The 16854-nt window shown below is 36.3% G+C and overlaps 1 protein-coding gene across 3 annotated transcripts in view; it reads left to right on the top strand.

The window, feature by feature from the left end:
- RAPGEF4 (Rap guanine nucleotide exchange factor 4) overlaps positions 1-16854 on the top strand; it is a 256826-nt gene that overhangs the window by 62504 nt on the left and 177468 nt on the right. The window lies entirely within an intron of this gene.

Genomic DNA, 16854 nt, shown 5'->3' with positions numbered 1-16854 from the left:
ATTCAACACTTTGCCTCTAAAGACTAGAGTCAAAATTAAAAGCATTTTCCTGAAAGGAGGCCTCAGCTTCACATCTCATCTAGCCACAATCCAGGTCATCTCACCATCTACCTGTTTCCAGTAACCTTCTCCCTGGTTGGAACCTTCCTCTGTCCTTGCTTTCCACCTCCCTGGGACAAAATCCCCTTTCCTGGACATCATTCCCCTATGTGTGTTGTCTTCTGCTATTAGAATATAAGCTCCTTGAAGGCAAGGATTGTCTATCCTTCAAAGAAATTGCATCTCCAGAACATAGCCCAGTACCTGACACATAGCAAATGCTTAATACTTTTCCATTCATCATTTCTCAGGGAAATATTTATTTAAACGATATTCTTGAGTTTTGGTGCTATTGTTGCATTTGCTCCTAAAATGACATGATTCTTTGTAAAAAGTTAGTCTTTTGATGCTTCATATTTTACAACATGGCATGAGTTTCCTTCTGCTTTCCATGCATCTTCTCACTGATTTGCTTAAAGATTGCACTCTTCCTCCCCACCTCAACCTTATAGGGAAATTGATAGACTGAGGAAGAATCCTAAGATAAACATATACTTTCCTGGGTAATAAAGAAGGAATGCTGATTTTTTTTGTTTTCCTGCCTGGGTACCTCTCCTAATGAAGGAAGTGAAGAAAGTAGAGAAAGAGGAGAGGGGAGAGTGATTAAAAAAACAGTTTATGAAAGCTGCTCAGTATGTTTGTTCACATTTTCAAGGCTAGAATAATGGTTTTGCCTCTTAATTCTATCAAATGACCAATATCACAAAGCACTTTGATAAATCCCAGCAATCTGTAATGACTTCAAGGATGTGTCCTTCAATGAACTGTTGCCCAAGGACTAGCCTAGTTCCAAAAGCCTCATCACTGAAAGGTTGTCTGACAGATAATGTTTTGGCTATAGAAACTTATGAAACTATATGCTAAGTTATGGAAGGAATACTCATACATGGGATCACAAATTATCTTTTTGTATCGAAGACTAGTTGTTTGCATTTATATCATGCTTTACATTTCTAAAAATACTTGCTTCACAATAACCCTGTGAGATAGAAACATACATTTTCTTTTTGTTGTTTGTTTTACTATTTTTATTCTAGACATGTGATGTCTTTGGTGCGGGGCAACTTTTTTTTTCTTTTCTTTTTTTTTTGGAGGGAGTGGACAATTGGGGTTAAATGACTTGCCCAGGGTCACACAGCTAGTAAGTGTCAAGTGTCTGGTCCGAGGCCGGATTTGAACTCAGGTCCTCCTGACTCCAGGGTTAGTGCTCTATCCACTGCACCACCTAGTTGCCCCCAAAGTATTTGCGGGGCAACTTTCAATGTTCAATGTCTCCCTGCCCCTGTAGATTAGCTGCTGATTCTATAGTATATGGTCTTCAAGCATTGACTGGGGACAGCATGAGTGAGGTTGAGCGACTTGTTCAGCATTACTCAGTTAATACACATCTGAGGCATGGCTTGAACCCAGGTGTTCTTGACTCCAGAACCAGCCCTTCATCCAGTACAGCTAAGCATTATCATCCCCATTTTGTGGATGAAGAAGCTGCGGCAATTAATACACTTTATATTTTGCCTTCCAAAACACACACACACACACACACACACACACACACACCCCAACTACATGTTAAAACATTTTTTAAACATTTTTTTAAAGTTTTGAGTTCCAAATTCTGATTGCTTACCTCCTCCCTGAGATGGTAAGCAATCAGATATGTGCAATCATGTAAAACATTTCCATATTAGTCATTTTGTACAAGAAGATTTGAATAAAAGAAAAAGAATGAAAGAAAGTTAAAAATAGCATGCTTCAGTCTGTATTCAAACAATATCAGTTCTTCCTCTGGAGGTGGATAGTATGCTTCATCATTAGTATTTTGGGATTGTCTTAGATCATTGTATTGCTGAGAATAGCTAAGTCATTCACAGTTCTTCATCATACAGTATTGCTGTTATTGTGTACAATGTTCTCCTGGCTCCGTTCATTTCATTTTGCATCAGTTTACGTAAGTCTTTCCAGGTTTTTCTGAAACCATACTGCTTGTCATTAATTAATAAACTTTTAATGTCTTTTTAATACTTTGGATAAGAAATGAAATCTATTCCCTGCTTCATATTTGCTCATTATCTTAGTTATTTTTATGTACATTACTAATGTTAGTATAAAGGTTTTGTTTCCTTTCAAAGAAACTTCAATCACTGATAAGCTAGATTATGTCCTATTGCTAGAAACATGGGTAGCATTTGATCTGGTTGATCAAGCCACTTGGCTTTAAGCTTGTGTCCTAATAGATAATCTCTCATCTCTAAGGGAGTCATCATACTTCTCAGCAGTCTGATAATTCATACACAAAACATAGAGCTTTTTTTTAAATTTTGTTTTACAACTGACCTGTCTTTAACTTTTTTCATCTTTCTACGTAAAGTATGTAAACCCAGCCTTGCATGCCTTTGTGCTACTAATCCTTTTATATTTAATCAAGCTAATATTTCCAACAAAAGCTGCCAATTAATCATGGATAGATATTTAACAAACTTGCATCATGGCTTTCATTTAGGTCAAGGACCACTTTCAAAATCCACTGCCTACCTTAGCAGATGATGTAAATGAATTTTCATTTTTTGAAATAGCAATTTATTAGCTCAAAGATTTGATAGTATTATGTCTATCCCCAACCTTCTCCTTTTTAGCAGTTACCTAAGGGGAATGGGGGTGGGGGAGGACTAGAGACCATGAGATTGTGTTATAGTGGACTGTATATTTGTGATTCTATCCACGAGTTTGTGGGAATGTTGTTGCACTGTGTGCTTTATTGCAGCAATAAGAAACCACAGGGTGTGCATCATTCTTTTCGCAATTGCAGGCCTCACATGCCAGACTCATATACCACTAGAACTAACAAGTATAGGACAAAAAGCCATCTACCCATAAAGCCTTCTTTAACAGCAAACAACAGATTTTTTTAAAAGATGTTGGGTTGGTGTATAGGGCAGGGAGAGGGTAAGGTTGGCAACAAGAAAGGGACCCATATAAAATATAATTTAAAAGTCATTTTGGCAGTCAAAGTTATAATGTAAGATCCATAATTTTGCCTAAAGAAAGTCTTCAGGGACATTTGAGAAATAGATAAATAGAGGAAATCACTTGATTTAAATGAAAGGAAGCTTGGCAAAAGATTAGAACAAAGGCATTTAGCATCTTTTTACCTCCTGGGGGAAATGACATACCCTTTTGTTACATTTTGTCCTCCTTGGAAAGCAAATTTATACATGGATTATTTTTGTTGGTGTCATAAAGCATCTGGACCTGTGATTTCATTGGTAGAGAAAACTCCAAGTGAAAAAAAAAAACTCCCTTGACCCATGCATATTGGCAACTCTCCTACAACTCCAGTCTTAGAACATTGCTGGGACACCCAAAGGTTAAGTGACTTGCCCAGGGTCAAATAGTTAGTTAACTGAGTCCCACTCAAACTATATCACAGAAAAACATTTTTTAAATGATTGATATCTTGTTTTTTATATTATCTCCATTTCCCAATGTATAGCCTCCTCAGTCCTATTCCCAGAGAACCATACCTTATAACAAAAAATAAAGGGGGAAAAGGTTAAGCAAAACTAACTAATATATTAACCAAGTCCAACAATATATTCAATATTCCAGAGCCATTGTTCCCTCTATTCAAAGAAAGGAGGGGGATGCATTCTCATCTCTTTGGGGGGGGGCAACTTTGGGCATTATAACTTCATAGCATTCATTTTTGTTTATTGTGGTTATTTTTTTCCATTTATATTGTTATAGTCATTGCATATCTTGTTTTTTCTTGCTCTATTTCAATTTTATCGGCTCATCCTTATTTATCTTCATCATAGTCATTATTTCTTATAGTATAGTAGTATTCCATTAAATTCATTTAACATAACTTAGTCATTCTCTTTTTGATGGGCATTTACTTTGATTCTAGTTCTTTGCTACTACAAAAGTACTCTCTCTCTCTCCCTCTCCGTCTTTCTCTCTCTGTCTCTCTGTCTCCCTTCCCTCCCCTCAAATCTCTCTCCATATATATATAGAGAGTATATATATGTATATATGTGCATAAAAATATATATACACTCTATATATAGTCTTATATGGACTAATATATAGTAATGTATATACACACAAACATAAATATAGACATATATTGGTATTTAGCCCCTTTCTTAGCATAATTCTATATTGTTTTCTAGAACAGTTGAACAACTTCACAGCTCTACCAAATGCATTATTATGGCAACCACAGGAGAGGCTTAGGGGTTATTTCATTCCTAGATTCTTTCTTCATATAATCTTTCTTTGAAGAGTAGTTAATGATAATTTTGTAAGAGAGATGGATAAGTATTATTCCCACTAAGAAGGTTGAAATAAGGGATAACAGAATGTTAGAGAAACAGAATGACTTGTGTGAGGTCATATGATTCAACTTCAGTGTAAGTGCTGGAAAAAGACTTTGGGGATAAACTGGTTATTGTCCACATTATGGTAACTTGTCATTCATTTGAAAATAAATATATTAACCCTCAGTTTTCTCTTTTCTGTCTTCCCTTCTATCTTTCCCCGTAAGACTTAATTTATCTCTTTCATTACTGTTGCTGTTTTCCACTATTTTCACCCTTATTAAATTCAGAAGAATTACCTAGACATTATAGAGTAATGAAGGCTTGATCAATAGCAAGCAAAATAGAAGAACACTCTAATACTAGAGTGTCATGCTCATTAACTTGTGAGTTTCAGAAGAAAAAAAAAAGAAAAACAGATTCACATTGTTGATTTCTATCCAGTTTACAATTCCCTGACCCAGGCCTTTGTTACTCCTTGGGCCATTTCTTCTAATTTAGTCAGATAATTTTCAATTATCTTCCAATCTACTTCCTTTATCAAAAGTGTTTTGAACCACCCTGTCCAGATTAGTCATTTGTAAGCTTACTGCTCTGCATCCATTATTATTATTATTATTATTGTTATTATTATTATCCCCATTATTTATATAATAAGGCCTAGTATTTCAAGTCTACTTTTAATCTGCTTCCTCTTTTGTGACTAGTCCAGCTCTATAGATTAGCAAATGAAAAATTAGCAAGTCTGTGTTTCACATTTGTTGGACCTCCTAAGTTACTATTCTGATATTTTATAATATATAAGTAAATTATTGAGAAGATACGTGGAAATCTATTGAAGGCAACTCATGCCAATATAATACCCATGCATCTTGGCAAATGATCCTAGAAATTATCATAATTTTTTGAAAGAAGAAAAACATAGTGTGCCCCCATACTAACATGAGCACTACTTTCTTTTATTCACTCTCCTGCCCCAGATTTCTCATAACACGTTAATTGTATATTTCCTTTGCACTTATTTTTTACTCCTTTGTTTGGTGTTCCTGCCTTCCCTTATTATTAATTTTTTTTTGTTTCATCAGCTCTAAACATAGAGTCTTGTGCATAGTAGGTGCTTAATTTTTTTTATTAATTTTTTCAGCTTAATTATTTGCTCTCCATAATGCGTTAAGCACTTCTGTTGTGTCTTGTAGTCAATTTAACAAATAACTTCTCAGTGCTTTACTATGTGTCAGATAGTGAGTTAGGGGCTGAGGATACAAAGACACTATTTTGAAACAACTTCCGACCTGAAGAGGTTTATATTTATTTGCATAAAGGAGATCATCAGGAAATAAATGCTTTAGTCCAGCAACAAGCAAGAATTGTTTCAAGACTTTTCTCTCATCTTACATTTTGCTTCTTTATTGAATTTAATAATGGGCAAATGGCAAAGAACACTTACTACTTCCCTGATAATAACAGATAGCATTTTCCAGTAATGATTGATGAAACATTAAATTCCCTATCTTTGTGCCTGGTGCCTTTCCTGTTATTTTTCTCAATTCTCAAGCTCTCAGCTAGTGTGTACTAATATGTAAGTATGTATATGTATGTGTTTGTGTATGTGTTTCCTCTCTCTCCCTCTCCCTCCATTTCTTGATCCCATCCCTTCCTATCTTCTCCAGCATGTTATCCTGATCTCTCTCTCTCTCTCTCTCTCTCAATCTCTCTCTCTCTCTCCCCCTCTCTCCCCAATGTTTTCTTTACATGCCAGTTATATATTTTGCTTTCATGTCCCTTTTCTCCTATCTTACTGCTGTGACATCTGCTTCTCTCTGGGTTACTATTAAACTGAAAGCTTCATGTTGGAAAAGTGAGGCTGATTGCAAGAAACAAAGGACCAAATTCATTCACAGTTACTGCGCTGGGGTAGTATCAGAAGCAGATGGGATGTAGTCAATGGAAGCTGCACGTGCAAGTGAATAGTGGGATGAGGAAAGCTAATAATGTCATTAGCACAATCCTGATAAAATCAAGAGATCTTGCAGTTGGGTGGATCAGGTAACAAGTCAGTGAAAGATAGAAAAGTTAGTTTTCACTGGTATGAGAAACACTGACAAATTTGGAACTATTTAATTAATGATTATAGCATTTTAGAATTGGAATGGACCTTCAAGATATAATTTAATCTGCCCCATCTTTTTTTTTAATTACAGACTAGGAAACTGAGTCCTAGAAGGTGAAAGTGATTTGTCCAAGCTCATAATAGACTCCAAATCCAATGTTCTCTGCTTCTTACCACAAACAAAGGTCTCCTTGTTACCAGGACCTAAGGTCAGGTGGAGAACCAGGACTACCCCTAAAGGGTCGAGCCCAAGAAAAATCACATTCTCTCCACTCATTTTTATACGGATGAAATCAGGCTAAAATGAACACCAAGAGTAACTTTTAAAAGAAAAAAAAATCATAAAAGGACAACAGGCAACCTAAGGGGTGTGTAGAAGGAAAGAAATGCTTTGAATGTTCACACTCTTAAAACCAACAAGGAAATTTAGAATTCAAAACCTTTCTTATGTTGAATATTCATTCAAAAGTTTTAAGGATTGTGTTATTTATCCACATTGGACCATTGATCTATGTGAATGCATCTGCAGGGCTGACAGAATCATAGCATTGGAAGTTGCTTGGTGAGCCGAAAGAAAGAAAATTAGAGTTGGTTAAGAGACTCCTACAAGATTATATCTGAACCATTATGAACAGATGCATGTCTGTTCTATTTTTAAAAGACTTCTAGATAGTTAGGACTTTGAAGGTTTCTCTTAAAGATCCTAACTTTACCTCCTTGATGTACAATTTACAATGAGAAAAAAATAAGTTCTAAAACTTCACAAAAATCCGTTTTTTTCTAATTCTAGTTCCCATACTTTGGTCTTTGTATTGTATGGTAGTGGGTGGAAGAGTCATTTTGTAAAAGAAGAACATTTATTTTGGAAACAGTAAATGTGAACCTAACCGGTAAACTATTAAAAAATATCTAGTCATTCTAACCTGAATATGAGCCTAGTTTTCTGTGTGTTTTGAAACTGACTTTAAGACTACAGATTTAATGAGGAGAGAAAGCTGATCTTTGACTTTGTGATAAGTGGGTGCTGAGAAGAAATCTATGTCTTTGCTCTGAGGGGGGTATAGCTTTGAAGCTCAAAATAATAGTGTCAGTGCTCTGCCATCTGCTTTCTTAATCCAGTTCGTACCAACCTTTTACAAGCCACACATGCACATAGAAAGCATAGCACACACAAAATATGGCCTTTGAAATGCACAGTGAAAACTGTATGATTCTTACAATTATGAACTGTTGCTATGTTGAAGTTTCCTATGCTAATAGATGTTTCGTTTATGTTAAGCTTCTTCCAGTAAATAGCAAACAATCTAAGAATTTCTTTTATACTCTCTATGGAAACTCTTCCATGGCTTCTGATGTGGGAGCAAATGTACTTTCAGTTTTTGTTGTTGTTTTTGTTTAATGTTTTAAACCAAATAGAATTTTAGGGCAGGAAGGAATCTTAGAGATGAGTTCATTAGCTGATCCGTAAGCCCTAATTTTTATCATAACTCCTCACCCTAATAGGTAAGGAAACTGAGACCCAGAATATATTGAAAAAAAAACTGGCCTAGAGTTACAGAGGTGATTTGTGACTGATCTGAGATGAGGATCCAGGTCTATTAAATCATATTCCAGAGAGCCATGGTGTCTTCTGCTCTACCAGTGTCCTGAAACAGTTTGCTTTAAGATTTTTTTTTTGGTTGCTAATATTTTCTTTGCTAAGTGACAGCTGGATTCTACTTTTAATCCATACTCTTTATTCCCTGTCCTGTTGTGAGGCATTCTGGCAGGTTTTTGTTGTTGCTGGGTTTTTTTTTTTTCTTGTCAGGCATGTGGCATTCTAGTTTTGAAACAGAAGCTTAAATTCATGAAAAATAATGGATAATTTGAGAAAATGCAGAATGCAGAAGGATGTTACCATAGACATTGGGCTTCTCCACTGATTTGTATACTTCGGTATCTGTGCTGGGAACAAGTGGAGTGTATCATCTAGGTGAATGCTCGTGCTTCAAAAGGTGGAGGAAGAGATAAGAAAAGCTTCTGTTTTGAATCTGATTATAGGTAACAATAAGGAACTGGTGGCTGATTAGATATGACTAGAACTCCAAGGAAAATGACCACTCTATTTTAGAATTCCTGACAGAGGAGAGGAAAGCTGAATGAGAATAGTCTGACAGAAACTATAGATTTGAGGAAATCAGATGTCAAAGGGTTTAGAGAAAGGACAGAATCTAATAGGGAAACGTTTTACAGAGGAAAGTAGCCAAGCAGGATGAAAAGCTTTCAAAAATGAAATTCTGAAGTCACAAACAGAAATAATCTCGATGGGTAGGAAAATGGAGGATTCTCTTAAAGTGATTGATGCAGATGTACAAGGAGCTCATTGGTCAACAGAGGTTTTGAAAGGACCTACATTGAACAAAAGTGGCAACTAGGTGGTGCAGTGGATGGAGTCCTGGAGTTGGAGTCGGGAAGACTCATCTTCCTGAGTTTAAAACTAGCCTCAGACACTAACCAGCTGTGTGACCCTAGTCAAGTCACTTAACCCTGTTTGCCTCAGTTCCTCATCTATAAAATGAGCTGGAGAAGGAAATGGCAAACCACTCCAGTATCTTTACTGAGAAAACCCCAAATGGGTCATGAAGAGTCAGACACAATTGAAGTGAGTGAACAATAATATTGAACAAAATAGCACAGTGGAAATATAAAGTATTATTAGTAAGATATTATAAGAATGGTGTCAGAATAAGTTTAAGCTATAGATGAATGGCAGGACAACAACACAAGATTTTTGGAAGGTATTTTGGGAAAACAAAAGGATAAATGAAGAAATATAACTGTGGCTCAAGGTAATATAATGATGATGAGTCAATAAAGAAAAAGCAAAATTACTCAACTTATTTTGCTCCTCTTTTCTCTGCCAAAGAGAACAATTTGGAGAGTCAAAATAAAAACCAAGACAAAAATGGTAAATAGAAAGTAGAAACCCAAGATAAGAAAGGAGATCATAAGAGAACACTTAGCTATCCCAGATAAATTAGAGTTATTAGATCTATCCCTAGATACTAATAGAGATGGCAGGTGTGACTGTTGAGCTATTGTCAGTGATCTTTGAAAGATACAAGAACATACTAACATGTTTTAAATCTGTGAATTATTACAATCATTTAGAAAGTAGTTTGGCATTAAGCAATTAAAGTGGCTAATGTATGAATACCCTTTGATCTAGAGAGTCCACTGCTAGGCATATGCCCCATGGAGGTAATTGACAAAAAGAAAGGCTACACATGCCAAAATATGTATAGGAAACAAAGTAGATACCCATCAATAGAGGAATGGCTAAACAAATTTTGGCATATGAATGTATGGCACACAGTAGGCATTTAATAATGCTTTATCTGTCTGTGAATGTAAGGGCATATTACCATGTTGTAAGAAATGATAACTATGGTGAAAATGGAGAAACATTCAAAAATTTTACACTAGAACTGATAAAATGTGAAATAAGCAGACACAAGAAATTATATATACAGTGACTACACCAATGTAAGGAAAAAATAACCACAAAAAAGTTAAAATTGAATGTTGCAAAATTATAAATAATGTTGGGCTTCAAAGAAGAAATATCTATTCTCTATTCTTTTTCAAAGGTGGGGAGGGGCAGTGTTCACCAGGGTGGAACATTACATATATTGACATCTTTTTTCCATGCATTGATTGGTTTTGATGATTTGATTATTTTTCCCTCCATTTCTTTTTTTATAATCATTTGTTAAAAGAGATGATTATAAGGGGAGAAGGAGGAATACAGGGAGAAATCTAAGTGATGTAAAATCAAAACTTAAAAGTCTAATTTTAAAAAAAAGAAAGAACATGGAGAGTAGAAAGGGTGACATAGGACTAGAGAAGGCCAAATGTCCCAATTTTCCAAAGAAAATGGAAGAAATTGGAGTCTATTAACTATTGGCCAGTGAGTTTAACTTTGGTTCCTGGCAAAATTCCAGAAAAATTATTAAAGAGGTGGTTTGTGAAGAGCTAGAAAGGGTATGTGTAATTACTAAAATCCCAAATACTAACTTCACTTCATGTCAAATAGGTCATGCTCATTTCTATTACCTTTTTTAAACCATTGCCTTACAGTAGTGGTACTGAAACTTCTTTGTCTTAGTACCTCTTTACACTCTTAATGATTTCTAAAGACCCCTCCCCCTCCCCAAATAGTTTTTGTTCCTGTGGGTGATATCTATTGATATTTATCATATTAGACATTAAAACATCTTAGTATTATGGAAATAGTTTCAACCTTAGGGATCCCCTAATAGTATCTTAGGGACCTCTTAGAGTACAAATGATATGTATGTATACACATACATAAGCAAATATATTGTTGTTGTTCAGTCATGTAGTTGTATGTGACTCTTTGTGATCCCCTTGGGGGTTTCTTGGCAAAGATACTGGAGTGGCTTACCATTTCCTTCTCCAGCTTATTTTACAGATGAGGAAATTGAGGCAAACAGGTTAAGTGCCTTACTCAGGGTCATGTAGCTAGTAATTGTCTGAGACCAGACTTGAACTCAGAAAGATGAGTCTTCTTGATTCCAGGCCTGGCACTTTTATCTACTGTGTCACCTAACTGCCCTCAAGATAGGGTCTGGAGGGATGGTTTATGATTGTTATATAAAACCAAAAGGCATCAATAAACCTTTAAAGAAAGACCATGACAATTCAGGGATCCCTTGAAGGATCTGGGGATAATTAGGTTGGAGAAAAGAAGAGAAAATGCTTGCTGTTTGAATATTTGAGAGTGATCACATGAAAGAAAAATGAAATAGATGTGTTCTACTTGATTCCAAAGGACAAAACTAGAAACTGGGGAAAAATCAGGGAGGCAGAAAGAAAACCTTCCCAACAATTAGAGCCATCTGAAAGTGGAATGGGCTGCCCCAGGAAATAGTAAGGAAAGACTTCAGAAGAAGCCTTTCCATCAAAGGCTAGATGACCATTTGTTGAGTGTGTCATAGAGGGAATTCTTGTCAAGGTCTGATTTGGACTAGGTGATGTTTAAAGTCCTTTCATCTTTGAGAATCTGATTCTGCACTGTGTGCACTCTTTCTTGTGAATTCAATGGTTGTATATACTTTAAAACTCTAGATACAGGGCTGCTGCTTCAGACTGGACAACTTTGGAACTCAGAGGCTGCATCTGAAACCTATGTTTTATAATGATAAAGAACCTTTCTTCACTAGTGTTAGGTTTAGCCCTTTTGGGGCAGCTGGGTTGCACAGTGGTTAGAGCACCTGGCCTGGAGTAAGGCAGTCCCAAGAGGAAATCCGGTCTCAGACACTTACTGTGTAACCCTGGGCAAATCATTTAACCCTGTTTGCCTCAGTTTCCTCATCTGTCAAGTGAGATGGAGAAGGAAATGGCAAGCCACTCCAGTATCTTTGCCAAGAAAACCCCGAATGGGGTCACAAAGAGTCAGACATGACTGAAACGATTGAACAACTAGAGTAGAGCTTCCAGAAGACACAGGTTTTGTGACCAAACAGATCAGAATGGCTTGTTTTCCTTCTAGTATATGCTGAATAACACACTTAAGGGATAACCTGGTTCTTTTTTTTTTAAATCTCTTCTGTTACTGTTGTTGTTTATCATACTCTGTCATTACCAGATCAGTTTAGTCGTCATCTTCTTCCTCCTCCTCCTCCCCCTCCTCCTTCTCCTCCTCCTCCCCCTCCTCCTCTTCCTCTTCTTCCTGTGATTGCAATGTTGTGGATATTCACTCTGCCAATATAGATCACAAACTCTCTATAACTCAATGTATGATCTTCAACAGTTACTATCACTGAAAAATTATCATTGTTGTGAATTAACAAATAAAAGCTTTGTCATCATTTGTCTTATGTGGCAAAAATCAAGAAGGATTTTTATGTAAGTAGAAGTTTTCCCAAGGAACAAGCCTGAAACAAGAATGATAGTCTCTTACTGGTCTGCCTGATAATTTTAATATGTAATTAGTTCAATTCAACATGTATTGTGCATTTTGTGCAAAGCATTGTGATAGATTTTGAGAACATTAATGTTTTGTAGCATCTATTGTGGATCAGACTATAAAAATTACTATATTTTGTGCAAAAGTGATTATAATTGTTCTAGAAAAGCTGTATGGCCTCTGAAACTTTAGACCTATTAACTCTCTGAGGTCCTTGATTTAGAAAATTCCTTTGGCAATATGACTGGATATAATTACACAGTGAGCAAAGTATTTTGGGGTTTCCTAGAAGAGATATCTTGATGAGTTTTTCTCAGCATAACAGCCCATAATTCTCAGTACAAATAGCTGTGGCACACTGAATTTTCATCTAGAAATTATAATCAATCAATCAAGAAATATTTATTATGTACTAACTCTTTATTGGGCACTGTACTAAGTGCTAGGGATGTGTATCTAATAGTCAGAAGATATGTATGGTATTGTTTAATTGAGAACTGCCACTTCCTCTAGATTAGTCTCTAATCTCCTGAGGGTAGCTCACTTTGTTCCTAATTCCTCCCTTTGGGCAAGACTTTTTCTCCAGTCATGGAATCTACCTGGGGGTGGGGAGGGGCAGGGTTTCTTTGAACCTTTCCTGGAAATAACAGAGGAGCACTTAAGGGTCTAAGGCAGTTATGTACCTCTGAGGACAGCAACTGCAACTTTTTACCTCCCTAGTCTTTTCTTCCCACCACTACCATATTGTCAGCTCATCTGTCTAAGATATTCAGGGGACTCTAAGACATTTAAGATTTATTTTGATGTCTGTTTGGGGGGGGGGAGTTTAATAACATGCTACGAATCAAAATCTCTTTGCTTTGTCTCAAGCCCGCAGCTGGTAGAAATCACAGCAATTGAAATGGGAGAGTCACCTTCTCTCTCTGTCCCAAGGCCACCAAGCTTACTACTATAACTTTTTCTCCAAGGACTCAGAAAAACAGAAACTAGAGAAAAGCCCCAGCAAACTTAGAGAAACCTGTTTCTTTTGAAAATACATCACTAAGGTGGCAAGGAATTGGAAATTGAGAGGATGCCTGTCAATTGGGGATTGGCTGAACAAGTTGTGGTATATGAATGTAATGGAATACTATTGTGCTATAAGAAATGATGAACAGGTTGACTTCAGAAAAATCTGGAAAGATTTGTATGGTCTGATGCTGAGTGAAGTGAGCAGAACCAGGAGAATGTTGTACACAGCAACAGCCATGTTGTGCAATGACTACTATTGATAGACTTAACCCTTCTCAGCAATACAAGGATCTAAGACAAAGGCCTCATGATGGAAAATGCTATCCACATCCAAAGAAAGAACTATGGAGTTTGAATGCAGATTGAAGCATACTATTTGCTATTTTTTCCTTCTGTTGTGTTTTGTTTCCTCTTTCTGGTGGTTCCTCCTATTGGTTCTAATTCTTACTTACAACATCACTAATGTGAAAATGTGTTTAATAGAAAAAAATACAAAACAAAAAAGAAAATACATCACTAATACATAAAGTCAAGAAATGCCTAAAGGGAAGAAGAATTGGGGGAGGGGAAGGAAAAGAAATAAATTAATCTCTCCCTTGAGAAAACAAGGGCAGAAGGAAAATAGATCATTAGAATAGGGATCACCAATTCTGTCCCCACCCAGCACCATGACAAGAATGGTTCCCTGTATCAGCTTTGTCACCATCAACTTTCTGGGTCAGTTAGATGGTTCAGCATCATCTCCTGCTCTGATATCCCAGGTTGTGGCTTGGGTTTGCAATCTGTGGATCTCCACAGCCCTCAGCAGGCTTAGACTTCTTGCAACTTTATCACCATAGTTTAGCTACCTCTTGCTCTTTCCCTCTCCTAGGAAATGGAGGGGGTGAGTTTTCAATCATAATTCTATGACTCTCCAAAGATTAAGTAGATGGTCATTGGTGAACCTTCAAAGAAAGCAGTTTTGTGCTTAATTTCCTTGCACCTATTATTTATGATCTTCATTCCAAATCTTTGGAAACAATTATTTAAAACTATTCATATAACAAAAGAAAATACTTATGAAAATTCAAAAAATGATGATTCTCTGGATTGTAGTAAGGAAGAACCATCTTGCTTTATACATTTGCACATATGCAAAAATAAATTTATTGTTAGGGTTAAATTCCCTGAGTGATTATAGAGTGAATAGATTTATTTTGGAAGGAACATGCACCTGAAAGATTAATTTTAAGTTAGGAGAACACATTGAGCTTGGCAGAGGGTATTGTGAAAAAGCAAAGTCTAATTTCTTCCAGACAAAGCACTGCTTGTTGGAAAGCTTGCTTTATTACTTGTAAATTCTATATATATGCAGAGCTGCTCATCAGTTCACCCTTGGGTTTTGTGTGCTTGAAGAGTCCTTTTGTTTGGAAAAATCAAATATTGGAAAAAAATGTAGGAGTCTCTCTGCATGTTATGAAGACAGAGGAAACCATACGTGCTATTGGACTTGGTGTTTTGGCAGTTTAGTGTGTTTGGATCTGCTTGTGGGCAGTACATGTGGGTCTGGGTTTCATGCAAATACAATGATTAGGTACACTGTATCTATGAGCCTATGTGGCTCTCTAGGTTAATGTCTATTCCATTGTTTTTTAATTCTAACTCCTTTGAACAATAGTCTCTTTTAAAAATGGACAAATGTTATTAGATTTATGGAATAAGGTAAGATCACGCTCTGTAGTTAACACTGATGAGCCTTTTGTTCCTGGGTGCAATTCTGGCTTTAGGGATTTGAGTCCTCCATGAATGCTCATGGCAAATTATATCAGTTAGAGCAGCTCAACTTTCCTTAGAATACTTTTTAATGGCAGTTTTCATCTGCTAGTCTGTGATCTAGTTTCAAGGCAGAGATATACCATGAGGTTTTGCCTAGCTATACAAGAAAAAACAGCCCTGCTTGCTTGTGTTAGATTTTGGCAATCACTCGGATATAACAAATATTCTTGCTTTGATAAAGCAAGAACCAGGATCTAGATTCTTTAGAAAATGATACTTTTCTTTGCCACAGTTCTGCATAGAGATGTACTTTGGTTTACATGGTAGATACTTTTGAAAGGTTGTGCCAAATGAATCTATATACGTAACACCAATGGATGCAGATGTCATTGTGGAGATTGAAGGTGACAGGTAATGTCATACACAGTGAAATAATGACCTTTTCTTTCTACCCACTTTGTTCCTGGAGATATAATCAGCCATACCCTGTGACAATAATTAGCTCATATATTGTTCCTCAGATTCACGTGGTTCTCCCTTCCATTGCTTTAGGAAGTTTATATTAAACAAAAAGTTAGAAATGTAATCACAATCTCTCTGAGTCCCTACTTAGGCAAATTCCTAACCTTTAGGCAGAGGTTTGGCTCTGTGCCTTAATTTACATTTATATTTATTTCTGACAAAGCCCTAGCCTCTTTGTGGTAGAAGCAAAGTTCAGGTTACCAGAAACACATGGGTGAAGTTGTAAGGAGAGTTCATTAGAGTGTTTGTCAATGAAAGAACTGGACTTTTTCTTTAAATTTCTCTCACTCCTGGATGAGGTTTTTATACCTCTGGGGGCTTTAGCTCGAGTCCTTTCTCCACAGTCTCTCCCATAGCTCAGTCCTGCTTTGTCTTTCTCCTTTTACCTCCTGTTATTGTGCTGCCAAATCTTCCTCTCAGTCCTTCCTGTCAGTCTATATCTCACTTGCCAACTCTCTTTCTCTCTTCAATTATTTCCTTTATGTCCTGAGGGGATGCCCCTGGATCCATTCTCTCTATGTTGCCAAACATTCAAATGCCTGGGTCCTCAACTGGCTTGCTAGTTTATACGAAACCCAGAGTAGAACCAAGTCTCCTCAACTAATCCAAATATGCTTCCTGTGCAATGTCACTCTAATTCATCAAATGGGTTTCAAAGACTTCTAAAATGATCCAAGGCTTTTCCCATTTAATCTAAAGTCTTTGATTGATGATTCATTATGAATGTTCTTTATTCACACCTCTAAATCAATTAATTCAAATTAAGAAATTCAATTAAGAAATCAATTAAATAATTTCAATATGTAATTATTGAGGTAAGGATATAGGATGCCCCTCTTATGTATTTATCGAATAAACAGCTTATTCTATAGGAGAGAGAACTCAGTGTAAAGCTTGAAGAATTTGTGGACCTGGTTTTGAACCATGTATCTGCCACTTATTAGTTGCATGACTTTGGACAAATCACTTACCTTTATTTGCTTCAATTTCTCCATCTGTAAAAAGAAGATAACAGTAATTGTATTGTCCACCTGTTTGGGGACACAGTATTGTTTTAGACACCATAA

Source organism: Vombatus ursinus, unplaced genomic scaffold (assembly GCF_900497805.2).
Source record: "Vombatus ursinus unplaced genomic scaffold, bare-nosed wombat genome assembly UNPS02014779.1, whole genome shotgun sequence".
NCBI classification, from domain to species: Eukaryota; Metazoa; Chordata; class Mammalia; order Diprotodontia; family Vombatidae; genus Vombatus; species Vombatus ursinus.
The sequence above is the reverse complement of the archived record's forward strand: the minus strand, read 5'-3'. Positions and strand labels throughout refer to the sequence as shown.